The sequence below is a fragment of the Urocitellus parryii genome, chromosome 3 (genome assembly GCF_045843805.1).
Source record: "Urocitellus parryii isolate mUroPar1 chromosome 3, mUroPar1.hap1, whole genome shotgun sequence".
NCBI classification, from domain to species: Eukaryota; Metazoa; Chordata; class Mammalia; order Rodentia; family Sciuridae; genus Urocitellus; species Urocitellus parryii.
Window position 1 is genome coordinate 205,882,821 of NC_135533.1, and position 27,925 is coordinate 205,910,745.

At 40.3% G+C, this 27,925-nt stretch overlaps 1 pseudogene; it reads right to left on the minus strand.

Annotated features, from left to right (window-relative positions):
- Positions 1-47: 47 nt before the first annotated feature.
- On the minus strand, positions 48-27,413 carry LOC113183568 (uncharacterized; annotated as a pseudogene).
- Positions 27,414-27,925: the final 512 nt, after the last annotated feature.

Below are 27,925 nucleotides of genomic sequence, written 5' to 3' on the forward strand. Positions count from 1 at the left end.
CTCATGTGTGCTACAATGGTTGTATAGTAATGAAGCCTTCCCACATGCTACAAATAGGGTTTCTCTCTAGTGTGAATCTTTTCATGTTTTTCTAAATTATTGGAGCCCTTATAGGCTTTCCCACAGTGCTTACATAGTTTTTCCCTCCAGAGTGTATCTCTTCATGTCTTTGCATTTTACTGAACTCTCTGAAGGCTTTCCCACATTGCTTATGTACATGAGGTTTCTCTCCACTGTGATTTCTTTCATGTATCCTAAGAGTACTGGCTCAAGTGAAGGCTTTCCCACAGTGCTTACATATGTAAGGTTTTTCTCCAGTGTGGATTCGTTCATGTATTTGAAGGAAACTGGAACATCTGAAAGCATGCCCACATTGCTCACACACACGTTTCTTTCTAGTGTGAGTTTGTGCATGTCTTCGACAATAAACAGGAAGACTGAAGGTTTTCCCACACTGCTTACATTCGTAAGGTTTCTCTCCAGTATGAGACCTTTCATAATCTCGAAGGTAACTGGGCCACTTAAAGACTTTATCACATTTTTTTACATTCAAAGGATTTCTCTCTATACTCCTGATACTTAAGTCGTCTGCATGTAGAGTCAGATGTGATGTGCCTCTTAAGGGATGAATGACCAAAGGCCACTTCACACACACAGCTTTCATGAGTCTTTACTCCAAGAAGTGTTTTCTTGTTCAGAATATGATCTGGAGTCTGGCTGAACATTTTTTCACACTGTCTACTTTTTTTATATTCATGAGTCTCTCTACCACTTGACTTCTGTAACAAAAAAGCAGCACAATATAAAGGATTTGCTTATTAGTGATTTTACATTTATTAATATATATTAGCTTTCATGTTAACACCATCAAGAAGTGTGTAGGCTTTATACCTATATGAACCAAGGGAACTTGAATGGACTGACTGCTTGGAAAGATGGTTCAACAACAGATATTGTCAAAGCAGTGATATTCACTGGGTTTCTTGATTGGGATTTTTGGGAGGATTTTTTCTTTTCTTTTTGAATTGTATTTTTGGAACTGGGATCCAATGCATGACTTTGCACATGTGAGGCAAGTGCTTTACTGCTGAGCTATATCCCAGCCCTCACTGGGGTTTCTTGATACTATTTCCAACTTAACTATTTTGCAAACACTGACCATCTAAGTCACATTTAAGTACAGGTTAGGTATTCCTCATCTGAAATGCATGGGCCCAGAAGTGCACTGAATTTCAGATTTTGAAATATTTGAACATACATATGAAATATTTTGGAGATGGAACCCAAGAGAAAAGGTCAAATTCATTTAGGTTTTATAATATACCATATGCTCAAAACCTGAAAGTAATTCCATACAACATTTTAAATAATGTTGTGCATGAAATAAGGTTTCTGTACATTAAATCATGAGAAAATGTCCCTTGTAGCATCATGCTGGTGCTCAAGTAGTTTAGGATATTGCAGCATCTAAATTTTGAATTTTTGGAGTAAGGATGCTCAACCTGTATTTAGTTCTGGAGAAAATATTCTGAAAGAAAATAATTTTGAAATGGGCTTATTTGTTTTGTTTGCAATGTTTTAATGTTAATGTTTCCAACTCACTCCAAATTTCTTGAGGAATGCTGCTTTCTCTTGTGAGTTCAAATCATTAATATATATATTAGCTTAAAAATTGATTTCTCCACGGATTTTTGTACTCATCTTCAATGTTCTGATCCCCCCATTTTTGTCCTAAAATGTAGACCCAGAAAAATCATTATGAATTATTATCACAGAAAATTTCTAAGAACGTAGGTTCACATTATATTGAGATCATGTTGACTTTTTCACCAAAGCATTCCCTTTTCACATGCCAAATCTTTAAACAGCATTGATGAATACTTGTTCCCTAACTGACTAGGTGAATGAATGATTTCACCATTACCTACAGAGGCCAGGTTCCTGAAGATTTCCTGCATCACAGCTCTGTAGAGCTTCTTCTGGGAATGAGTTAGCAATGACCACTCTTCCCGGGTAAAGTTCACAGCCACATCCTCAGAGGTCACTGACCCCTAAAAGAATCCCAAATATGTTTTCAGGAGGAAGGGTGAGACTGACAGCTCCTGGGGTCCTGTACTCAATTCATAACAAGGTCACATAAGGCTGCAAACTACAAACATTTATTGCATGACTTGGTTGTTACATTCTTTCTCTGCCTATACCCATGTTCTCTCACATAGCTTTTCTGATGCTAGATTTGAATGCTTCTATACAGAAATAGCAGAATGAGAACATTTGTCACATTGGGGAGTTCAAATATACTGCTGGGGCATCCCTAATATCTCCTTGTACCATGGACCTATAGCATCTATCCACATAGTGTAGGCAACAGACTTAACATCAGTGGTCTTGAGACTTCATCCTTAGAAATACTTAGTCACTCATTCTGCCTCCTTTACTGGTAGCTGGGAACTGGAATTGGGATGGACTTCATCTATCTAACCAACAGGAAAAGCTTGATTTGCCTAACTGGTTTATGCAAATGGTATGGGAAGTTGCTTCACTCCTGTTTCCCCTCTAAAAGTTTGCACTTTTCTTACCTGCTTAATAGAAAGGGCCTACTTGATCAGTCCTGAAAATCTTGTTTAGGTAATGAATCCCTCTCTCTTTCTTTTTGCAGCACTGGAGACTGAACCCAGGACCTCGCACATGTTAGGTAAGTACATTACTACTGAGGTACATCCCCACCCTTTCAATAAAGTTTTATCTTAAATTGCCCAGGCTGACCTCGAACTTGAGATCCTCCTGAATCATCCTCCCCAGTAGCTGGGAGTATGGGTGTATACCACCATGCCTGGAATGAATGCTAGATCTCTAATGAGCTTCCCTAATGGACAGTGGTTGACAACTTTTAGTAGTTGACAACTTTTCACCTGGAGAATGCAGCACATCCTCTATGGTTACATTAAGGGATGTCTGGAAGGATGAACCTAGTATCCTTTACATCTAATTTAATTAAATATTTGATAAGACTCATGAAGGATAAATACTCAGTAGCAGAACTGGGTAACTATCAGTGGGAACAATTTACTGTATACTTTAAAATAGGTAGGAGGAGTTTGCATGTTCCCAGCATGAAGAAATGGTAACCATTTGAGATGACAGATGTGACAATTACCCTGATCTGCTCATCACACACTGAACACAAGTACCAAAATATCAGATGGTGCTCCATAATATATATAATTATTATGGGTTTATTAAAAATTAAAAACATTTATCAAATAGCCTTATATTTTATTGGGGGATGTCAAAGGAAAATGAAATAAGGTGAAAGAGGCATAGGTTTTTAAGAACTCAATGTCTCCTCTCACATATGTCTATAAAATCCCCTAAATTCCCCCAAAATAGATCTTGTAGAAGTCAACAAAACTATTTTACCAAATCTAGTAGAAATAATAAATTCTATCAGAACTGAAAATCTTCCAAATGGGAAAGAGCTTGCCTAAAATACATGAAGTGTTTTGAAACTATAATATTTAGAACATCATGCCACTAATGGATAGAGATAAACCAGTAGACTAAGTATAGGAAAATAATGTTTACATACATGAACAGTAGATTAATAACAGCACAGGTATGAAATAGAAAAGTGGCAGAAATCAAAAGCACTTTAATTTATGGGAAGGGGTAAATTGGTATCTAACTGGAAACTGCATTACCTCCCAATCCATTCCATGCACAATAATCAATTCATTATACATTCAAATGGGAAAAGTAAAACTCAAAGGCTTCAAGATGTCAAAAATCTTTTGAAGGCAGATGAAGGGCACAGGCCTGTAATTCCAGCTGCTCAGGAGGCTCAGACGGGAGGATCCCAGTTTGAGGTCACTGTAGCCAACATAGTGAGATCCTATCTCAACATAACAAAGTGGGACAGGGGCAAGAGGGGCTGGGAATGTTGCTCAATGCAAGAGCTCCGCCTAGTGTGCCTAAGGCCCTGGGCTCAATTCTAGACCTCAATAAAAATTTGTTAAATTTTTTTGGATGAAAGAAGAGATTCTTCAATACTTTAAATACAGGGAAGTAAACAAGAAAGCAGAAGTAAAATAACCTGAACACATGCAAAATGAAAGGATTACTCTGCCAAGTTAAAACAAAGGAACACATGATTTAAAGACTGGGAAGCCAGGCAGGGTGGTGCCTGAAATCCCAGCAGCTTGGAAGGCTGAAACAGGAGGATCCCAAATTCAAAGCCAGCCTCAGCAACTTGGCAAGGCCCTGTCTCTAAATAAAATATTAAAAGAGAGCTGGGATGTGGCTCAGTGGTTAAGCGCCCCTGGGTTCAATCCCCGACATAAAAATCAACCAACCAACCAGGGAAAATGATCATAATGCATTTAATGGTACATAAAAACACCATACATGGAAAAAGATCCATGTCTTTGACAATGAAGGAGTAGTCAATAAATCAACGGTCAAGTAGGTCCCATTTCATAATCATAAAGCACAAAATTTAGCCAATAAGATAGTGCCAAGTGTCAATGTCTACAGCAAGTCATTATGATGAATGAAGATCACTGGACACACTCCACTGGTATTTCCTATTGTTTGAATTTGATCACAATCTAAATAATAATGTATTCTGGAAATCAAAGGATTGCATTTTAAGCATCCTATCCACACACCAAAAAATGTAGATATGTTAGCTCAACTTAGGCACTCCACAATGGATACATATTTCAAAGCATGATATTTTAAATTATAAGAATTCAATTTTATGTATCAATGAAAAGTATATGGATATTTTTTAAATAAAATAAAAATAAAGACAAAGACATTAAATATGTTATGCAGAGAGATAGGTTTCTAGCATTAACTGGAAAAACAGCTGGGGCTAGAGTTGTGACTCAGTGGTAGAGTACTTACCTAGCATGTGTGAGGCACTAGGTTCAATTCTCAGCAACACATATAAATAAATAAAGGTCCACTGACAACTAAAAAAATATTTTAAAAAACCAGTTGAGTGCTTATATTAATTCAGACTAATCAGGCAGTAACTGTTCAAGGAAAATTATAAGGAATACAGGGATCAAATAATGATAAAGCAGTAGGTTCTCCCAAAAGACATAATAATCCTTAATATGTATGCTCCTAAGTAAACAGTCACGTTATGTGAACCCAAACTTAAAACAAAGAAAATATAGATCTATAATTATATTTGAAGACTTCTACAGACATATTAGTAATTGACAGATAAAGCAAAAATAGTCATAACAGAATTAAACTCAAAAGTATCCATTAGGGCTGGGTTTGTAGCTCAGTGGTAGAGTGCTTGTCTGGCATGTGTAAGGAACTGGGTTCCATTCTCAGCACTACATATAAGTTAATTAATTAATAAAGGTCCAACGAAAACTAAAAACAAAATAATAATAATTAAGTATCATCCATTAACTGAAGCCATTTGATAGTTCAGAATACTCCACATAACAACTACAGAGTGTACACTATTCTCAAGATTACATGGAATACTCACCAATATAGACCATGTTCTGAGCTATAAAACACACCACAACAAATCTAAGGGAACAGAAATCATATAAAGTATGCTCTCAGAGCATATTGGAACAGAAGTGGAAATCAACAGCAGAAATATAGTTGGAGAAACTTCAAATTACTACAGACTGAACCATAGATTTCTTTAAAAAATGTTTTTAGATGCAGATGAACACAATATCTTTATTTTATCTATTTTTTAAATATTTGTTTTAGTTTAGGTGGACACAATAACCTTTATTTGTACTAAGCAACTCAGCAAGACGCTGTCTCTAAATAAACTACAAAAATAGGGCTGGGGTTGTGGCTCAGCAGTAGAGTGCTTGCCTAGCACATGCAAGGCACTGGGTTCAATCCTCAGTACCATATAAAAATAAAGGTATTGTGTCAACTAAAAAAATATTTTAAAAAAAGAAAAGAAAAAAGAAATCAATGAAACCAAAACCTATTTCTTTTCTTTTTCTTGTTTGGTACCAGGAATTGATCCTAGGGCACTTAACCACAGAGCCATATACCCAGTCCCTTTTTGTATTTTATTTATAGATAGGGCCTCACTAAATTGCCAAGGCTGGTTTGGAACTTGTAATCCTCCTGCCTCAGCTTCCCAAGCTGCTGGGTTTACAGGTATGTGTCACTACGCTGAGCTCCAAAACCTGTTTCTTTTTTGGGGAAAAATAATCAATGAAATTGACAAACCCCAGCCAAACTAACTGAAAAAGGAGAGAACACACAAATAACCAACCACAATGATATAATGAGGGGATCACTGACACTAATTCTATAAACATTAAAGAAACCACAAAGGAATATTACAATTCCATGCCAAAAATGTACTAACTTGTCTGAAATTAACCAATTCCTGGAAAGAAACAATCTGCTAATACTCATACCAGGAGAGAGAATATAAATAGAGGGGGCAAAGGTATATCATTTTGTAATATATCAACAATAAACAATTGGATATGAAATTTAAAACCACAACATCATTCACATAATACCCAAAACAAGAAAAAAGCAAAAACAATAAACCTCATGAAAAAGTAAGAGGCTCTCTGGGGCCCCACCCAGTAGACACTAAGCAACTCAGTGAGACCCTCTCTCTAGATAAAATACAAAATAGAGCTGGGGATGTGGCTCAGTGGCTAAGTGCCCCTGAGTTCAATCCCTGGGAGCCAAAAAAAAAAAAAAAAAAAAAAGGCTTGCCAAGTACAGTGGTGCACACCTGTAATCCCAGTGACTGGGAAGGCTGAGGCAGGAGAATCACGAGTTCAAAGCCAGCCTAAGCAACTCAGCGAGGCCCTAAGCAACTGCCTCTGAATAAAATATAAAAAAGGGGTGGGGATGTGACTTGTGGTTAAGGTCCTCTGGGTTCAATTCCCAATACCAAAAAAATAAAAATCAAAGGTTTAAACAGCAATACTGATCAGTAAAAAGCAATATAGAATCATACAGATATAAAGGATATAAATAAATAAAATAAATTAGATCATTCCGAGTGTAAGTCACAAGCATACACAATATGCTTGAAAGGTCAGAGCATTCATCCATAAACAACTACTGACATCTTAGATTAAATTAGTCACAATGTAAAAGGCAACATTTTCCCCAATTGTGTAAAAAAATCAGCAGTGTTCTAGCAGTTGGGAACAAAAACTGAGAATGATATTATCAACATCAAAAATAAAACCCCTGCTGAGCATGGTGGTGCAGGTCTGTAATCCCAGCGGCTTGGGAAGCTGAGACAGGAGAATCAAGAATTCAAAGCCTCAGTAACTGGCAAGGCACTAAGGAACTCAGTGAGCCCTGCCTCTAAATAAAATACAAAATAGGGCTGGGGATGTGGCTCAGTGGTTGAACTCAGATTTAACTCAGAGCCCCTGAGTTCAATCCCCTGTATCCCCCATCAACAACAACAACAAAACCCCAAAACATCCAAATCCCAAAATAAGTGAATCTAGGTTCAGCATTAGGAGTAGCATGTGTGTGACAGGCAAAGAACCAAGAGCTTTTCTGTACAAAGGAATGGAATCTTAAGTGTACTATTAACACCTTCAAAATCCCAAAGAGGTAAAACCCAGCAAAACTACCTCATGATAAATACAGGGTAAAGCCATAAAGAACTTCAAGAAGTAGGAATTATTGTCATCTCTGGGTATGGAGGTAGGTGAGAGTAGGGAGACACTCCAAAATTAACCACCATTCTACCTGGATGGTGATGCTGTGGGTGCTTATATTCTTAAACTTAGTATGAAACAGTTTATTTCAAGAATTCTCTTTGCTTCTCCAGACCTTATCATTCTATCCACTCAGGTTCAAACCAAGAAAATAAAAATTTTACATTTGAATCTTGAAATACATACAATTCTTCACTGCTTAACTAAGCCTGAGCTGTTCAAAGGAAACAAAAGGGAGCAGCTCCGAGAAGATGAGCACTTTAGCCAGAATTCACAAGAGAACCCACACCCCTAAGCTTGGGCCCAGGGTAGCTCACATCTAGGCTGTGAGTGAGGAAAGCCTGAGCAGCTCGGAAATGAATTCTAGGGACTCCATACACCCTACTGTCCTCTCCTCACAGTCCTCCATTGTCCCAATTCTCACCAAGGACCACTCACCCAGTTTAAAGCTCTGACTTGTGACATCACTTCAGGTACAAAATGCATGGTACTTACCAAACACCACTGAGTGTGCCCCAATTCTACTCTGACACCAGAGTTAACAGAGACCATACTAGTTCAGTGCGCAATCTCACCACACCACCCGCACTGTAGATGCCAGTCCAAAGCTGTCTAGTTACCAGTCCTGAAGCAGATATCTAGAGGTCCCACTTTGAGTTATTCCATTAGCATAATGGGATATTTCCAGAAAGAAGCTCCTTATGCACAACCAAAGACATCCTATCACTCAGGAAATTCCAAGGGATTTAGGACATATGCGCCAGAAACTGGAGACAGAGATCAAGTATATTTTTTTTAATTATATCACAGACCCAAAGAAATTCTCAAATTCACAAATGCTCCTCCAGCAGAACCCAGAGCTGTCTGGGTCAGAAATTCATAGACTTTCTCAATTGGCAAAAACTATGCTGACTAACCCAATTCTGTGGATGCAAAATCAGGCTGCTAAGAGTTTAATGTCACCCTGTTGAGAGCCACAGCCAAAGGGGCCCAGCAAACTTCCAGCTGCCGGCTGATGATTGGCTCACAGCGGCCCCAGCAACATCTAGCTGATTGGCTCCTCTGTGGTGATATTCATTGGGCTGTTTCCCTGCCCTTCAGACTACGGAACTGCTCATTGGGGGACTTCTTTGGCTCCGCCCATGTGACCCAGCCAATCGGCCTCAAGAGCAGGAGGATTGTGGGAGGTGGTGAGGTTTGTGTGGGGGAGAGGCTTGTGGAAGCCGGTGGTGGCAGTTGGGCTCTGAGGGTTTCTTTTCCTGAGGAGCTGTTTGTAGTTCTAAAAATAAAGTTAGTTTCTTTTGACAAGTGGCTCTTGAATTGTGCCCAGCCAGACTGCGGCATTTGGTGGCTCGCACAGGGAGCGATTGAGGGTAAGTAAACTGCTCGCCCCTGAGGGCAGGGCGAGAGAATGGGTAGCCATTCTAAGTTTACTCTTTTGTTTTGCCTCATTTTTGTTTTAACTTGCCTCTCCCTGGAGATGAGTGAGAGGGAAGAAAAACCGCTCACATCTGAGGAAAAACTATTTGTGTCTGAGGAACAGATAGGGAGAAAGGACGGATGCACATGTCAGGAGGATAGAAAGGCTATAATGAATTTTTGTTGTTCCATTTTTATTGCATTCTGTCTCGGTTTTGTTTGGCGTCATCTTGTTGGGTTGTATTATAGTAGAAATACGGGATCAGCAATTAGTAAAAAACAAACCGAAAGAGTGTTAAGTAAATTGTTAGACGAAGGAGGCATCTCAGTAAAATCAAGAATAGTCAGGGCATACGTTGATACAATACAAAAATATAGCCCATGGCTTTTTAAGGAGGAGTTGTTAGATATATCACAATGGAACCATCATGGTGAAGATTTAAAAAGAATAGAAAAGAACAACCCAGGGACTCTGCCAGTTGGCACATTGCCATTGTGGGCGACCGTATCTGGTTTGCTTAGTCCAAAGCCTTCAGTTCAGACAAAGGTAGAGGAAGGAGAAGACATATTGATTCAAGTAAAAGAGAAGGTCTCTCAAGTTAGTCAGAAAGAGGAAAAGATTCAAGTACAAGAGAAGGTCTTTCGAGCTAGTGAGACAGAGGAAGGAAGTTTAGAGCAGAAAAAGCCATCAGGGGAAAAGTTACAACAGGAAACTGCTAATAACACCTTTCTATCAGAGAGCGAAAGTCTCCAACCAACAGCACCACCTCTACAGGAGACTGCTACTAACAGCATTCTATCACCAGAGGGCATAAGTGTCCAATCAACAGCACCACCTCCATATGCTAGGAGACTCCCAACCCCCGCAGTTGATAGTTGGGATCCTGAGACAGGATCTCAAGTATGCCCTGTATTTGAGGTAGGAGGGCAGCGAATTTACCAGGGTTTAAATTTCAAATCAGTGAAGGAGCTAAAAGAGGCTGTAACAACCTATGGTCCTCAAGCACCCTTCACTGTAAGCTTGGTCGAATCCATTACCAACTTAAACATGACACCAGCAGATTGGGCTAATATTTGTAAAGCTGTGTTAACTGGAGGACAATACCTGTTATGGAAGGTTGCCAATGAGGAATTTTGCAAGGAGACGGCTAGGCGAAATGCAGCAGCTGGTTATCCTCAGAGAAATCTAGATATGTTGTTAGGAAAGGGACCTTATGAGGATTGGCAGCAACAACTTGCATATGATCCTGGTGTATATTTACAAATTGCTGTAGATGCAGTTAAGGCATGGAAGACTTTACAAGGACATGGAGGTTTACAAGGTCAATTATCTAAGATAATACAAGGAGCTAATGAACCTTATGCTGAATTTGTAGATAGGCTTATTCAAACAGCTACCAGAGTTTTTGGGAATACAGAACAAGCAATGCCATTAATAAAACAACTGGCTTATGACCAAGCAAATCGTTGGTGCAGAGATATCATTAGACCATGGAAACAGGAAGATTTAAACACATATATTAAATTATGTAGAGACATTAATGAACAAGAGCAAGTCATGGCAGCTGCAGTAAAACAGGCTTTAGATGCCAGAGACATTAATGAACAAGGGCAAATTGTGGCAGCTGCAGTAAAACAGGCTTTAGATGCCAGAGACATTAATGAACAAGGGCAAATTGTGGCAGCTGCAGTAAAACAGGCTTTAGATTCCAGGCCAAGAACATGCTACAATTGTGGACAAACAGGACATTTTAAAAGGAATTGCCCCATAGGAGGAGGGTTTAACAAAACTAGGTATAAAAGGAGTAGAATACCGGGTATTTGCCCACGATGCTGTAGAGGGAGACATTGGGCTAATGAATGCCGTTCTCAAACCACCATAGAGGGTACTCCATTATATTGGGCTAATGAATACTGTTCTCAAACCACCATAGAGGGTACTCCATTATCAAAAAACGAACAAGGACAAGGTGTTTATCCACAATATCGTGGACAAAGGCATCGGGCTCCGTTGCCAAAAAATGGACAGGGGGCCCCAATGCTCCAGGGCCCCAAACCACAAATATAGGGAGCACTGGAGGAAACCAGCAACCCCAGCAACCCCATCAGGGTAGTGCCCAGGACATCAGATCCCTCATCAGACAAACCAGAGGGAGCACAGGGTTGGACATCTGCGCCTCCGCCAAATCAGTACTAACTCCAGAGATGGGAGTTCAAATCATTCCCACAGGGGTGAAAGGACCTCTTCCCAAAGGAACAGTAGGCTTATTACTGGGACGCAGCTCTTCTACTCTAAAAGGACTTTTGATAAGTCCTGGGGTAATTGATCCCGATTATGAAGGTGAAATAAAAATTATACCAGTTCTCCAAAGGGTATATCAGTAATTTCACCAGGAGATAGAATAGCACAGTTACTAATAATACCAAGCCTACATGATAAATTTTCCAGTCATGCTGTAGAAAGAGGTTCCAAGGGATTAGGCTCCACAGGTGCAGATTGGGCTATGCTTTCTTTAAATTTAGATTTTCGCCCCATGCTAAAACTAAATATTCAAAAACATGAATTTAATGGGCTACTGGATACAGGTGCAGACCTTAGCATCATCTCTCGTCAAGAATGGCCAAAACATCGGCCATTACAACAAGCCACTCAAACGCTTCGAGGCCTAGGAGTGGCGACTAATCCTGATAGAAGTGCAATGGTATTAGATTGGAAGGATCCTGAAGGATGTGAAGGAACTATACAGCCATACGTATTGGATCATCTTCCTGTAAATTTATGGGGACGAGATGTCTTAGATCAATTAGGTTTGACATTAACAAATAATATCAATCAAAATGCACCCACTATTATGGCTAGACAAGGTTTTAGGAAAGGAAAAAGATTAGAAAAACAAGAACAAGGTATAGCAGCACCAATACAAATAAATCAAGGAACAGACAGACATGGGTTGGATTTTCACAAAAGGCCACTGAGACGATAAAAATTACATGGAAATCAGAAAGACCAGTATGGGTTCCTCAGTGGCCCTTGACTAAAGAAAAGATACAAGTAGCCCATGATCTGGTCAAACAACAATTAGCGGAAGGACACATACAACCTTCTGTATCTCCCCATAATACTCCCATTTTTGTCATCAAAAAGAAATCTGGTAAATGGAGATTATTGCAAGATTTAAGAGCCATTAATAATGAAATGGTCATTATGGGACCTGCTCAATTGGGGATTCCTCAATTGTCTGCTTTGCCAAAAACTTGGTATGTTTTAGTTATAGATATTAAAGATTGTTTTTTTTCAATTCCAATTCATCCTGAGGATAGTCCACGTTTTGCATTTACTATCCCTGCACTAAATCATGAAGGTCCTGATCAGAGATATGAATGGAAAGTACTCCCTCAAGGGATGGCTAACAGCCCAACTATGTGTCAAATTTATGTTAACAAAGTAATCCAGCCACTTAGAAATCAAAATCCTGAGCTACAAATATTTCACTATATGGATGATATATTATTAGCACACAAAGCTAAAAAAACATTGCTAGAATGTTATGCCACACTTACAAACTTATTAAAAAATTATAATCTAGAGATAGCAATAGATAAAGTACAATTAAATTTTCCAATTAATTATTTGGGAATTCTATTATCCTCAACCATGGTCTGTCCACCAAAAATTCAAATACGAGTAGATCAACTCAAATCACTTAACGACTTTCAAAAGTTATTAGGAGACATAAATTGGATAAGGCCTTATCTAGGTATTCCAATAGGAGGATTGGGACCTTTATTTGATATCCTAAAAGGTCCATCAGATCCAAATTCACCCCGAATGTTAACGCCTGAAGCAAGAAAGGCATTAAAAATCATTGAAACATATATGGAAAATATGCATTTGGATAGAATTGATATAAGTTTGCCTTTATTATTTATTGTACTACCAACAAAAAATATTCCTACAGGAGTATTTTGGCAAGAAGGTCCATTATTATGGATACATTTATGTTATTCTCCTAACACTATTCTTACTAGGTATCCTGAGGCTGTAGGACAATTAATACTCAAAGGAATAAAAACAGCAAAGGCAGTATTTGGAATTTCTCCTAATAAAATTATTACTCCATATACTATGAATGAAATTGATGAATTAGCTAATGAATTAAATACTTGGGCAATAATCATGTGCAAATCTAATGTTTCATTTGATAACCACTTACCATCTAATCCTTTATTGTCTTTTTGGTCATTGCATCCTGTAATTTTTCCAAAAATGACAAGAAAAACACCTATCATGAATGCTCCAAATATATTCACTGATGGGTCAAATAATGGTACAGCAGCAATAGTTACACCTGATCGAACTTTTACATTTTTAGTACCCAAACAATCAGCTCAAAAGGTAGAGCTTAATGCAGTCTTACAAACTTTTGTGATGTTTAAAGATTCTGTATTTAATTTATTTTCTGATAGTCAGTATATAGTTAATGCTATAGTATCCCTTGAAGATGCTGGTAGGATTTCCCCCTCTTCTACTGTTTTCTCTTTGTTTTCCACTATACAAAGTTTAATCTGGGACAGAAAAGATCCATTCTTTATAGGACATATCAGGGCACATACAGGATTGCCTGGAGCCCTTAGTTTGGGCAATGATTTAGCAGATAAAACTACACATGACATACATATTTTCTCTATACTAGAAGAAGCTATAAATTTTCATAAAAGGTTCCATGTCAATGCTAATACTTTACAAAAGCATTTTAAAATAACTAAGGAACAAGCTAGACAAATAATAAAACAATGTCAAAATTGTGTGACCTTTTTACCACAAGTTAATCTTGGAGTCAATCCTAGAGGACTGATACCTAACCGTATTTGGCAGATGGACGTCACACACTTGCCAGAATTTGGAAAATTAAAATATTTGCATGTTACAGTTGATACTTCTTCTGGATTTTTGATGGGCTCCCTTCATGCTGGAGAAAAAACTAAAGATGTTATAGCTCATTGCTTACAAAATTTTGCCACTGTGGGCATTCCAAAACAGTTAAAAACAGATAATGCCCCTGGTTATACGTCTACTTCTTTTAAACAATTTTGCTCATCATTTGGCATTACTCATATAACAGGAATCCCATACAATCCACAGGGACAAGGCATAGTTGAAAGAGCTCATCAAACTATTAAAATGTACTTATTAAAGCAAAAAGACGGAATTGGGAAGGGGTATATATTCCCCAAAGATAAACTTAAAATAACCCTTTTTACTCTAAACTTTTTAAATTTGGATTCATCAGGACTTAGTGCTGCAGAAAGGCATATGTGTCCAAAAAATGTACATAAGCCCAAGGTACTTTGGAAAGATATTCTAACAGGACAATGGAAAGGTCCTGACCCAGTAATTGTCTGGAGTCGGGGGTCTGTTTGTGTGTTTCCACAGGAAGAACAGCAGCCGATTTGGATTCCAGAGAGATTAACCAAGGTCCTGACCCAGTGATTGTCTGGAGTCGGGGGCCTGTTTGTATGTTTCCACAGGGAGAACAGCAGCCAATTTGGATTCCAGAGAGATTAACTAAAGCGAATTCTACAGACCAAAAGAAGATGATTTGGCTCAAATCAATAACAGCTGATATCCAAAACTCCAATTTGGCTATCCTTACATCTGCGACAGAACCAGGATGCTTTTTTCAATATCTGTTTTATTATTGCCCTTTCCCATATTATGAAGTTCTGTTTTGTTTTTTGAGCTCATACAGACCTAGATTAATGTTTTGCTGATCAGTTCTATTTTTTTTTGACTATAGAGTTTTTAAACATTGCAATGGAGATTTCACCTGTAAAAAGTTATAAGGCCTTTACTATTATGTTATGTGTTGTATGTATTATATTATGTGTGCACACTTGTGTTTTGTGTTATATGTTTGAATGTACGTATGTCCATATATCATATATGATGAGCGCTCATGAAAAAATGGATCCAAAATTTTTTTTTATTCACGTGATTTTAAATGGTTTAATTTAAATTAGGTAAATAACTGTTAAGAATTGTTTTAATATGTAAACAAAAAAGGAGGTTAACAGATCTGTTTGTTTACTTTCACCTATCCTTTTCATTATATTTAATAATTCTCTTGAAGATAATGTAAATTGTTAAGAAAATTGTTTTCTTTTAGTGCCTTCTGGAATGTTAAATAATTTTTTCTTTAGCCATTACTGCCAGAATTCCTATCTTCATCCCTGTGCGGGTGAAGACAAAGATAAAACTAATCTACAGTTTCTGCAATAGCCATCACTGAACCGCTTACAGAACTTGCCTAAACTATGTGTCACTTGTATGCATTATGAACTCACTTGTATTCTTTGTGAACTATCTGCTGGTGCAGCGACTTGTGGTAGTGTTGGGGTATTTTTGCTGATGATGTCATCGGTGGTACAATTTTCCCAAAAGGAGCCGTCAGTTGGCTTGGTATATCTTCCTCCCTTCTGCTTGTCATGATCGTTCAGCTAAAATTTGGGGGCCAACAGAGGTGAGGCAAAGAACCTCACCCCCCCCCGTACCTCTCCACAGGTGTGGCTGTATACTGGACTGGTAGTCAATGATGGGTAAGATCCAATTACAATGGTACCAACCTAAGACAGGAGGCTGATGCTCTGAGGTCAGCTCATCCGAAGACGGGTAAGGACCATATGTAGTACTGGACAACCTAAGGCAGGCACGGTCCCTAAGCCACATGCTTGTTGTTTAAACAGAGAGGGGGAGATGTTGAGAGCCACAGCCAAAGGGGCCCAGCAAACTTCCAGCTGCCAGCAAACTTCCAGCTGCCGGCTGATGATTGGCTCACAGAGGCCCCAGCAACATCTAGCTGATTGGCTCCTGTGCGGTGCTGTTCATTGGGCTATTTCCCTGCCCTTCAGACTGCCAGCTGGTGATTGGCTCACAGCGGCCCCAGCAACATCTAGCTGATTGGCTCCTCTGCGGTGATGTTCATTGGGCTGTTTCCCTGCCCTTCAGACTATGGAACTGCTCATTGGGGGACTTCTTTGGCTCCGCCCATGTGACCCAGCCAATCGGCCTCAAGAGCAGGAGGATTGTGGGAGGTGGTGAGGTTTGTGTGGGGGAGAGGCTTGTGGAAGCTGGTGGTGGCAGTTGGGCTCTGAGGGTTTCTTTTCCTGAGGAGCTGTTTTGCTTGGCGTTTGTAGTTCTAAAAATAAAGTTAGTTTCTTTTGACAAGTGGCTCCTGAATTGTGCCCAGCCAGACTGCTGGGCCCAGCCAGCAGTTTAATGTCACCCAAGCCCAGGCATCCAGCAATAATAAAAGAAATCAAGGCCCATTGCCTGGTGTTCTGGAGAAGCAGCCTAGTGCAAAAAACACCCTTCCCATTACACTTAGATGATATTGCCCCCACCTTTTAAACCAGACATGTATTTTCAAATTCTTGATTTTTGCCTCATATGATTAAGCTGAACTTATCAGTATAAATAACATATACTTGTTCATCAAACTTAAATTCTCTCCTTCCTCTAGACCTGTGATCTCTGACCCAATCTCAGCCTGAGCCAGCACACAACCCTCCCTTTAAATAATGGACTATCTTCAGGGGAAACTTTCTCTGGTTCAGGATCTTATGTTCCACCCTCCATCATTCCTTGCTCTCCCATTCTTTCTGCTCTCTTCTTGTATCTACCTCCTGAGGTGGGGTCAGGGAAGCCCTTTCTGCTTACTACTGGGATATCTACAGACCTTACAGTTGAGGCTTTCCCCCTACTACAGTACTCCTTTCAAATAAAGCCATATCCTCAATCAACATTTCAATTTCACTTTTTAATTTTTGGTACTGGGGATTTAGAAAGGTCATGATTGGAGCAAGTTGTTCTTTTCCTTTTGCTATAGAAACCCTTAAGAACTACCTAATGGGGCATTGTTTCTGTAACTAGGGTAACGGGGCTGTGTTTCTGTAACTGGGGTGACTGGGCTAATTGTGATTGGCTAAGTGCCCCTCCTTCTGACTGCACTCTCTGGCTTCTATAATCTGGCTGGCTGGCATTGGCTGGACCCCCAAATGTCCTGTCCTGTTTGTAGTTTTCAGGCTTTTAAGGGGCGCCCTTGCGATTGTTTGGGGCTGATCAGGGGAACAGCTGTATGTTCTGGTCAGTCGCCACCGGTGTGCTTCAATATGGGCTTGATTAAATTATACGTGAGGGGTCTGGAAGTCAATTTATGAAACCCCGGGATGTTGCTTTAACTATACAGCCTAAACAAAACTTGCAGAAATATGTCACCACAAGCCATTTCCGTGAGCCCCTGGAGCCTTCTTTTTCCCCTACAACCCCAGGGTTAACTACAGGCCTTCTACAGTCATCCCAATTTGCTGCAGTTTTCCAAAGCAGAAGAGCTGTGTACAGTGAATTTCACACAGAAGCTGGCCAGGACTAGAGATCAGTCCCCCAGCTCTCCAGGAACAAAGTTATGTAGCACAAAAAGTTGCAAAGTGAGGTGTCTTGAGAACTTACAGGTAACAAGATTTTGATAAGCATAATACAAAGGCAGATAGCAGGTTAATGATCTACACCGCATGCTATTTCAAGATAGGGAGTAAATTCAGATCCTGACATCAGAATTTATGAGGTGCTGCTGAGGTTTCAGAGAGGGTTGTTATCTGGTCAGGGGGAGCCAGGATTTATGAGGCACCACTAGGTTTTAGAGAGGATTGTTATCTGGTCAGGGAAAGCCAGGCATAGGTGAGTTCAAGGTACCAGCAGGAATTCCAAACAAGCCTAGAAATCGTAGTAATTTATAGTAAAACAGAAATTAACTTTTCAGGACTTGTGACAAGATGGCTACCAATCTTAAAATGTAATTAGGTTGGGTCCATCATTATTTCCTATAATAGGGCTTTTACTACTTCTGCCCATTCAGTTTTGGAGGGGTAGGCATCAGTGCATCCTGTAAAAATATCGACCATACCTAATAAATACTAGAATTCACCACTCTTAGGCATGTGGGTAAAATCAAGTTGCTGGCTTTTTGGTAGAGTTAAGTGGGTTAATTCTCTGGCATGTCTCACAGGCTTTGACTATTATTTGATGGATTTTCCTTGGTATATTCTTTCTCCGTCAAATATCTCTTGAGTTAGCTGGACAGTGTTTTTCTCCAAATGGAAAGATTGACGTAGGGTGTGTAAAATTTTCAATTGAGAGTTAGTGGGAAGTAAAGTTTATTATCTTCCATCTGAATCCACCCAGAAAGTAAGAGAATGTCTCCCCTATATAAGGCCTGCTGTGACTCTTCTTGGCTGTATGGAAGTCTTATCTATGGGGGAGACCCTGTCCATAGTAGAGGGCATAAGGTTGTCAGTTGGCATAGAGTTCCCTTAGAAGCATCTTTGGCCTGTTGATCTGCTTGTCTATTGTTTTGATGCCCTTGGCAGTGCATTACTACTACCTCTTTAGGTGAACAAACAGCCTCTAACAGTTTTAAGATTGGTTCAAAGTTTTTGTGGATGTTCCCCCAGTTTTTTGGAATCCTCTTTCCAAATTGTTGCATGTGCAAGCAGCATTAGGTAGGTGTATTATAGTCCATGTAAACATTAACTCTGTTGTTTCCCTAGTTTATGTGCTTTCCTTAGGGCTATCAATTCTGCAAGCTGTGCACTTGTGCCTAGGGGTAAAGATTGTGCCTCTAAAGTATCATGTAATGTCACCATGTCACCATGGCATATTCAAGCCTTGTGTATTACTTGTTCAATAAAGGAACTCCCATGTGTAAACAAGGTGCTGTCCAGACAGCACTGTCTCCTCAGGCTGAGTAGTTTACAGCTAGGACTTGTAGGGCAATGCCAGATTTGTGGGACCCCAATAGATCTCCAGAAGCTGAATCCGATGCAATCACACAAGAGTCTTTATTACAAGCTGGAGCCTGGACTCACAACTGTTCCCGACGCAGCGGTCCCAGGGAGTGAGTCCCGGTCCTTTGTTCAACGAGATTTTATAGGTTTTGGGGGGGTACTCTATGCATCACAACATCACACAGCAAATCATTCCATACTGTGGGAAAATCAAACAACAACTTTTAACATTGATTAGCACATTCAATGGTAGGAACAAGTTGGGTAAGGGTGATTGGTTAGTACAAGAGGGGGATTCGTTTGAACTGATTGGTTTAGGCCACGAGGGGTGTACGTGCTAAACTACATGGTTTTCCAACATGTTATCAACCACCATAAACTACTTGGGAGTCATCTGGCATTCCAGGTATTTTCCGTGTCTCATGCTGATTGGAGGTTGCTAGGGGAGTTGCTATGGGTCCTCACCTAGCCTAACTGAGTCAGGGACACCTGGCGCTGCAGACCTCTCCTGTTATTTACAGACAAACAACTCAGCAGGGTGGGAATGTGCTTAGGAGTGCTCTATGGGTTTTTCCAAGGACACGGGTCATGTCCCCTTCCTTAGGACAGGCCTTGAGGTAGAAGCTGCTGTTATTTATTTATTTTTTTAAATGGAGTCACATCAGTTTCTCAGTAGGACTCAGGTTCAGGATTTTCTTCTTGTATTTCTGGGAGGAACTTGGATGGGTTTCAATTAGAGCAAGTCCTTATTTGAGTTACAGGTCCTTCCAGAAGTAAAGCCTGGCATTTCAGGAAGCGACTGTGCCGCAGTCTGGCTGGGCACAATTCAGGAGCCACTTGTCAAAAGAAACAAACTTTATTTTTAGAACACACACACCACACCACACAGCTCCTCAGGAAAAACCCTCAGAGCCCAACTGCCACCACCGGCTTCCCACAAGCCTCTCAACCTCCCACACTCCTCCTGCTCTTGAGGCCAATTGGCTGGGTCTCCTGGGCAGAGCCAAAAAAAGTCCCCCAATGAGCAGCTCTGTGGTCTGAAAGGGCCAGGAAATAGCCCAATGAGCATCACCGCAGAGGAGCCAATCAGTTGGCAGCTAGAAGTTTGCTGGGCCCGCTGTGAGCCAATCATCAGCTGGCAGCTGGAAGTTTGCTGGAGCTGAAAGTTTGCTGGGGCCCCTTCGGCTGTGGCTCTCAACACACTGAGAGTCATAATCCCTCTTTTGTATTTAAAATCCCTGAGAGATCATGAGAGGCATAGACAATGCGGTGTCTTCCCAGGGTGATTTTGATTGCCTTAAGGACTAGCAAGGCAACTGCTGCTACTACTCCCAAGCAGTGGAACCGTCTCTGAGACACTGTCAAGCTCCTTACTGAGCTATGTCACTGGCTGTTGAGTTGTCCATTCTTTTGTGTGACCACTCCCAGGACTATCCTTCTCTATCAATGACAACCAGGTTAAATTTTTGCTCCATAGGTAAGCTGAGGGTAGGGCCTTTAAGTAAGGCCTCTTTTAATGCCAAAAAGGCATTAAAAAGTATGTTCTGGTCTTGGTCTCAAATCAGGACAGTTGATCCAGGATGTAGTTTCTTTAAGGAGGCTGTAAAGAGGCTTAGCTAATTACCCGATACCCAGGAATCCAAAGCCTTCAGTAGGCATTTATTCCTAAGAAGCCTCTACATTGCCTTCCTGTTTGGGGGTGGATAATATGACCCTATGAGGGTTCTCCTCTCCTTTTCTAGGTTGAAGATTCAATGAGACATCTGTAATCCTAAGTATTGAACTCACTACTGAGCTTTCCTTTTTGAGACTTTAAAACCTCTACCAGCTACGAAGTTTGGGAGTTCTGTAGTGGCCTTTTGAAATTCCTCCTGAGTGGTGGCACACAGGATGTTGTCATCTACATATTGGAGAACCATCAAGATGATCCTTTTCTCAATTCTTGGCTAGGGTTTGTCCAAATAAGTGAGGACTACCTTTAAATCCCCAAGGCAACACTGTTCAGGCTAAAGGAGATCCACTATCTTTTTCCTTGTATGCAAAACAACACTGTGTTTCAGAGTCTGGAGGTATATACAAAATGGCATCCTTTAAATCTAATACAGTAAACCAAGCAGCAGCAGCTGGGATCTCAGATAACAGAATATATAGGGTTAGGATCTACAGGATAGAGAATGACTGCTTCATTAATCATTCTAAAGTCTTGGACTAGGCACCATTCCCTGTTTGGCTTCTAAACTCCCAAGAGGGTGTAGTTCATGGGCTGTTGCTGGGCACTAGAAGTCCTTGCCCTTTGAAGTTCTAAATGATCTGCAATAAGCCCTTCTTGCCTCTGGGTGCAGGAGTATTGTGTCTGATGAAGAAAGAGGTATCCTTTAAGACTATTTTAACTGGGACTGTACTTTTTGCCCATCCAATCTTGTCTTCGGTGGTCCATACTTCAGGGTTTATATTGCATTCTGATACAGGTAAACACAGTGGTCCTAAACTCATCATGATGGAAGCCTGGAGCTTTGAAAATAAATCCCTTGTCAATGAAAGGGTAGGGTACCCAGGGACTATCAAAAACGCATGAGAAAGCATCACATTCCACTCAACTTATTGGGAGAATAAACTTTCTGGTAAAAGGCTGTCCAGAAATCCCTTGTACCATTATAGTATTAGAGGAAAGAGATCTAGGGTAATAGGTGAGTACAGAAAAGTGCCAGTATCCTCTTCACTCTCTATGCAGAACCACATCCAGGGCTCATGCATGGTGATGAGTTATGGCAGCCTTTAGAATCCATTCTAAGCCTCATCAGGCCTGTGTAGAGGAATCCAGCCTCAGGAACCCATACCTTGGAGGACATCTGCAGATATTCATTTCTCCAATGATTGCCTTGACATTGAGGATGGGCTCCATAGATGGCCATTTGGCCTGCGGGCATTTCTTTTAAAAATGGAAACAAATCCCTTTTGTGGCTGAAGATTCATTCTGTTCTTCTCCTCTCTTATCTGGGAAGCTCTTAGGGCCATGACTAGTGCCTCAGCCTTTTTCATGTATCAAGGCTCCCTTTCCTTCTTTTCCTCCTGATCTCTGTTAGAAAACATGAAAGTTGCAAATTGGAGGATATCATCTGAGGATTGATGAGGGCCTTATGCCAATTTTTGTAATTTCAACCGAATGGGGCTGGCAATGATAAATTTAACTTTTTTTAAAATACTTTTTTAGTTAAAGATGGACACAACCTTTATTTTTATGCAGTGCTGAAGACTGAAACCAGTGCCTCACACATACTAGGCAGACACTCCACAACTGAGCCACAACCCCAGTCCTAAATTTATCTTTTAATGGTAGGTGGCCCTCTGTAGATTCAAGATCCACAGTGGTGTGTTTTCCTCTTTGCCTCTCTTGAGTTCCTCCATAAAAATATTGGGACTTTTGTTAAGGCTTTGTACAATCTCAGATAACTTGGAATAAGTAATAGGTTATTTTTTGGTTTTCCTGAGGGTCTTAAGGATTAATGTCTAGAAATATCTAATTTTCTAGGCATCCTGTTCATCATTTGGATGCCATCAAACTATTATTTTCATGGTAACAAACTGATAAGAAGAACAAGTATTCAGATGTGAATACTTTTCCCTCTGCTTCCATCCTTTCCTCATCTTCCCAGTTGATGGTTGTCACCAGTGCTCTCTGCCTGGGATTTGAAGTATTCTGCTCATCATTGTGAAACTCTCTTGACTCAACCACCCCACCACTGACTGATCCATCCAAATAAATTTCCATTAAAAATCCAAGGCATAATAAATATATTTGTATCAAAAAAAGTCAAAGTGGCTCCACATTTAACATACGAGGGTCTCTCAAAGTAAATGACCTGTTTAAAATGGTCTTACACAGTGCACACTGGAGCACACCTGTAATCCCAACAGCTTGGGAGATTGGGGCAGGATGATCTTGAGTTCAAAGCTAGCCTCAGAAACACAGCAAGGCTCTAAGCAATTTTTTTTAAGTAATGTCTTATTCTGATACTTTTAATACTATCTTATAACTGAGAACTTAAAAACATTTATTTTGAATGTCAATAGTCACAGATTACTTCTCTCCCTGATTTCTGCAAAATAGTTCTAATTCATCTTCAAGCAAATAGAGGCCTTTTGCTTAAAATGAGATCAGGTAAATTGGAATGTGAGATAAAGCAGCATATTCATGTATTTCAGGAAAAAAGGTACTTTATTGCTGGTCTTTGTTTTCTTTCATTTTAAAACTCTTTCCTGGACCTAGTAAAATGTCTCTTGAGAAGCTGGGCTGAGGATGAGTAGCACAAGACTAAAATCTCAGTTTCCTGAGTGGCTAAGGCAGGAGTTTGTGAATTAGACATTAGCCTTGGCTATTTAGATCCTTTATCAATATAAAATAAATGGGGCTGGGGATAAAGCTTAGTAGTACAGCAATTACTTAAAAAGTGTGAGGCTCTGGATTCAAAGACAGGAACTGCAAAAAAAAAAAAAAAAAAAAAAAAAGGAAAAAGTCTCATTGAGTCCTGAACTTGTCTGTAGGGCTGATACAGAAATCTGGTTTTCCTGGACTTGAGCTCTAAGAAATGTTCTACAGATGATAGCTGTAATTAATTTAATATATAAGTCAAACTTGAATTTATAATTAAAGGCAATTGGTATCCAAATGAAAAAGAATTTTTTCTCAGGAGTAGATCTGTATTATAAAAAATGTACTATATTAAAAATTATCAATGTTTCAAATTAAAAAGTTTAAAAGAAGAAGCTAATATATGTTAATCTGTAATTTATTTGAAACATTTAAGAAAACCTAAAAAAGTATGAACAGAAATCTAGTTTAAAGAAAATATACATCTATTGCTATATCATGGGCATGTACAAATATATATGTAAATAAATTTCACCATTATGCTTAATTATGATACAGCAATAATATGGAAAGTACACACCAAACTGTGACAAAATCCATGTAAAAATCTCATTTTTCCTCTAAAAAAACATACATGTATATATATATATATATATATATATATGCATAATCCATTATGTGAGGTCAGTAGAAAATTGACAACAACAAAAACTCTTTTTTCACTGCCACTTTATCACAATTATTTAAAAACTACATAAAAAGAAGGCTAATGGCATATCAGAAATACACATCAATTTGCTTTGGATCCAACATGCTTCAAAATGTTAGAAGTCTTACTACCTGGTTCTATTAAAAATACATTACCTAGAGCTGGGGTTGTGGCTCAGCAGTAGAGTGCTCACCGGGCACATGCAAGGCAGTGAGTTCGATCCTCAGCACCACATAAAAATAAATAAATAAAATAAAGGATACATACACACATACTATACACACACACACACACACACATACACACACTACCTATTAAACTCTCATAGTACAGCCTAAAGAAAACTCCCAGAACTGTCTCATCTCAATCTTTATTTTCAATAATTCACATTAGAAACACAGTGCAGAGATATACTTTAAGAATGAATTACTGGTGAACACAATATAAGTTTTGGAACATTTCTTCCAGGTTGTACAAGGTCGTACATTTTCTGGAAACTTCTAATCAAATTATTTTGTACCAAGCTCTTCATATTAATTGCATGTATAAAATTCTGCTACATGTGGAATTTTCATAGGCCTCTGAAACTGTTACATTTGACACCTCTTATCTAAGCATTTTTCACATTACAGGGTCTTGATCCACTGTGATTTCTAACATGTGAACCAAATGAAGATCATTTCACAGGTCTTCTATTGCAAGTTCTACTGCATACTGTGCTCATTTATATGGGTACACTGAAACAAGATGACAAGTGTCTCCACATCCTTTGTAATAATATGTTATTACTACTGCATTCTCATGTCTGTGAACAACTTCATGTGATAATAAAGAATTCCCAATTTTCTGTATTCAGAGTTACTCTCCAGTGTGCTCTTCCATGTACTTGAAAGAATTTGAGAATAAGGGCTTTCCCACATTGCTGACATCATTAAGGTTCCCCCTCACTGCGAATTGTTTCATGGTATCAAAGGGAACTGTAAGCAGTAAAGGCTTTCTCACATGGCTTACACTCATGGAGTTTCTCTCAAGTGTGAGTTCCTTGATGTTTGAGACGGTAACTGGATGGAGTGAAGGGTTCACTGCATTCTTTATACACATACCCACACACACACACACTCTCAAGATTTTTCTTCACTATGAATTCTTTCAGGTATTTTAAAAGTGAAGGAATCACTGGAGGCTTCCCACACTGCTCACACGCATGTTTCATGTCACTATGAATTCTTCTATTGTCTGAGAAAACTGGGGTCATGACAGGCTTTGCCACATTGCTTTCATACACAGGGTTTTTCTTCAGTGTTCATTATTTCATTTTTTCTAACTAAATAGGGATGAATGAAAGCTTTTCCAGATTGCTTACATGTATAGGGTTTCTCTTTACTGTGAATACATTCATGTTTTGGTGTGGCTAGAAAAACTAAAGGCTTTTCCACATTTCTTACATGCATAGAGTTTCTTTCTACTGTGAATCTGTTCATGAATTTGAAGGGAATTGCGAAAATAAAAGGCTTTCCCACATTGTTTACATTTATAAGGTTTCTCTCCACTGTGAATTCAAACATGTTTTTTAATGTAGTAGGAAGAACTAAAGCCTTTCCACATTGCTTACATACAAAGGGTTTCTCTCCATTGTGTGTTATTCCATGTATTTGAAGGGATCTGGAGAAATGAAAAGCTTTCTCACATTGTTTACATATATAATTTTTCTCTTCACTGAGAATTTGTTCATGTGTTTTCACATGACTAGAAGAATTAAAACCTTTTCCATATTGCTTACATATGTAGAGTTTCTTTCCACTGTGACTTTATTCATGCATTTGAAGATAACTGAGAAATGTAAAAGATTTCCCACATTGTTTGCATTTATAAGGTTTCTCTCCACTGTGGATTTGTTTGTGTGCTTTAGCGTTGCTGATGAACTAAAGGCTTTTCCACATTGCTTACATATGTAGGGTTTCTTTCCACTGTGAATTTCTTCATGAATTTGAAGAGAACTGAGAAATGTAAAGGCTTTCCCACATTGTTTGCAGTTATAAGGTTTCTCTCCACTGTGAATTCGTTCATGGATTTTAAGGTAGCTGGAAGAACTGAAGGCTTTTCCACAGTGCTTACACACATGGGGTTTCTTTGCTGTGTGAGTTCTTTCATGCTTCTGGAAACGCTGGGGATCATGCAAGGCTTTCCCATCTCCTTATATTCATATAATTTGTAGATGGACACAATACCTTTATTTATTTTTATGTGGTTCTGAGGTTTGAACTCAGTGCCTCATACAAATGAGGCAAGTGCTCTGCCACTGAGTCACAATCCCAGCCCCACCTCTTGAGTTTTGACTGACAGCAGGATGACATAAGACTTTCAAGTCCCCACTTCCATGACAAGTCTAAGTCACTTTGGCCCACGCTGACTGGTTCTAATTGGAACAGGTTCTTACAGATTTTATGGGTAGAGAAAATTATCCGAATTTTCTCAGAGTTGCAGGACCTGATTGATGTAAGGGTCACAAACGTCACCCCCTTCAGGGTAACTTGTGTTCCTCTTATGAGCATTTCCCCTGAAGATAACAGGTACTTCCTTGAGGAAAGTACATCCTGTCAACTTAAGCCAGACTTGGCTGCAGGTAAATTACTTTCTAAAAGTGAAAGCAAGTGGGGGTCTGCACAGTGGGCCCATTTTATAACATGATTCCCTTATCTCATGGTCCCACCGCTCACATCTCTCTGTCCCCTGACATTTCTGATCCTGTTTGTTCCTCTCTATAAGGAAAACCCACTTTTCTATCTCTTGAATGCGTGCAGACCTTACAGTTGAGGATTTCCTCCTCCTGCTCTACTTCTTTTAAATCAAGTCATGTCCCACCTCAATCAGCATTTGGCTTGAGAACAATACCTACAAACAGCCCAAGGACGACAATAATTTCAGAGAGGACAAGACCTTTCCCCTTCTCCTCCAGTCCCACCCACACGTACCTGTGGATCTCCCCTCCCATCCGCGTGGCGCTGCGGGGAGACACCTGTGTGTGGACATCACTCCAGGCCTCAAGAAACTCGGCACCACGGGGACAGGGCGTGGGTTTGAGAACCGGCTTCCCCAGTTTTGCAGACTTGGAGTAACCGGGGGACCGAGGAGCAGGGGGCTGGGGCGCGCACACCTCCCTCCCTCCCAGGCCCCGCCTCACCCGGCGGACTCTCCCCGCGACCCTCCCGCCGCCACCGCAGAGGGGGAGACGCGGGGCTGGGGGGCCGCGCTGCCCACAGACCGCTCCGGCCGGCAAAGCGCCGCGCAGGACCCGGGGCCCGGCCGGACTCCGACCGAAGTCGCCGCAGCTGCCGCCGGAGGCCCGGGTCCCTCCACAGCGACTCATCTGTCCCCTTCACCGCGACCCGCTCCCCTTGCGGGAACGGCGCCCTCCACACTCACCATTCCCCGCCTTCTAGGGTTCCCGGGGACGCTTCAGCCCCCAGAGGGTGGAGGTCACAGCGACCAGGCTGAGCCACTCAGAAGTTCTCTTCACAGGACCCGCCGGACACCCTAGGGCGGCGCCTAGAAGGAAGCTCCACAAATGTGGAAGGTTCCCGCCCTCTTCCAGCTGCGGTGCTGATTGGACAGTTCCTGCAGCCCTACCCCGTGTCTCTGATTGGCTAGCGATCCAGGCCCCGCCCCTGAACCCTGAGTGACAGCAGGATAGAACCTCTACCTGGCGGAATGGAACCCAAGTGAATTGTTTCCAGCTACAGCCCTTCCCGGATGAGCTTCTTCTCAGAGCCTGCACCTGAGCTAACCCAAGGATTATTGCACTTCATCCACGATTACTGCACTTAATCCATTTTGTTCCATCATCCTAGATGTGGAATATCTATAAAAACTTAGAGTACA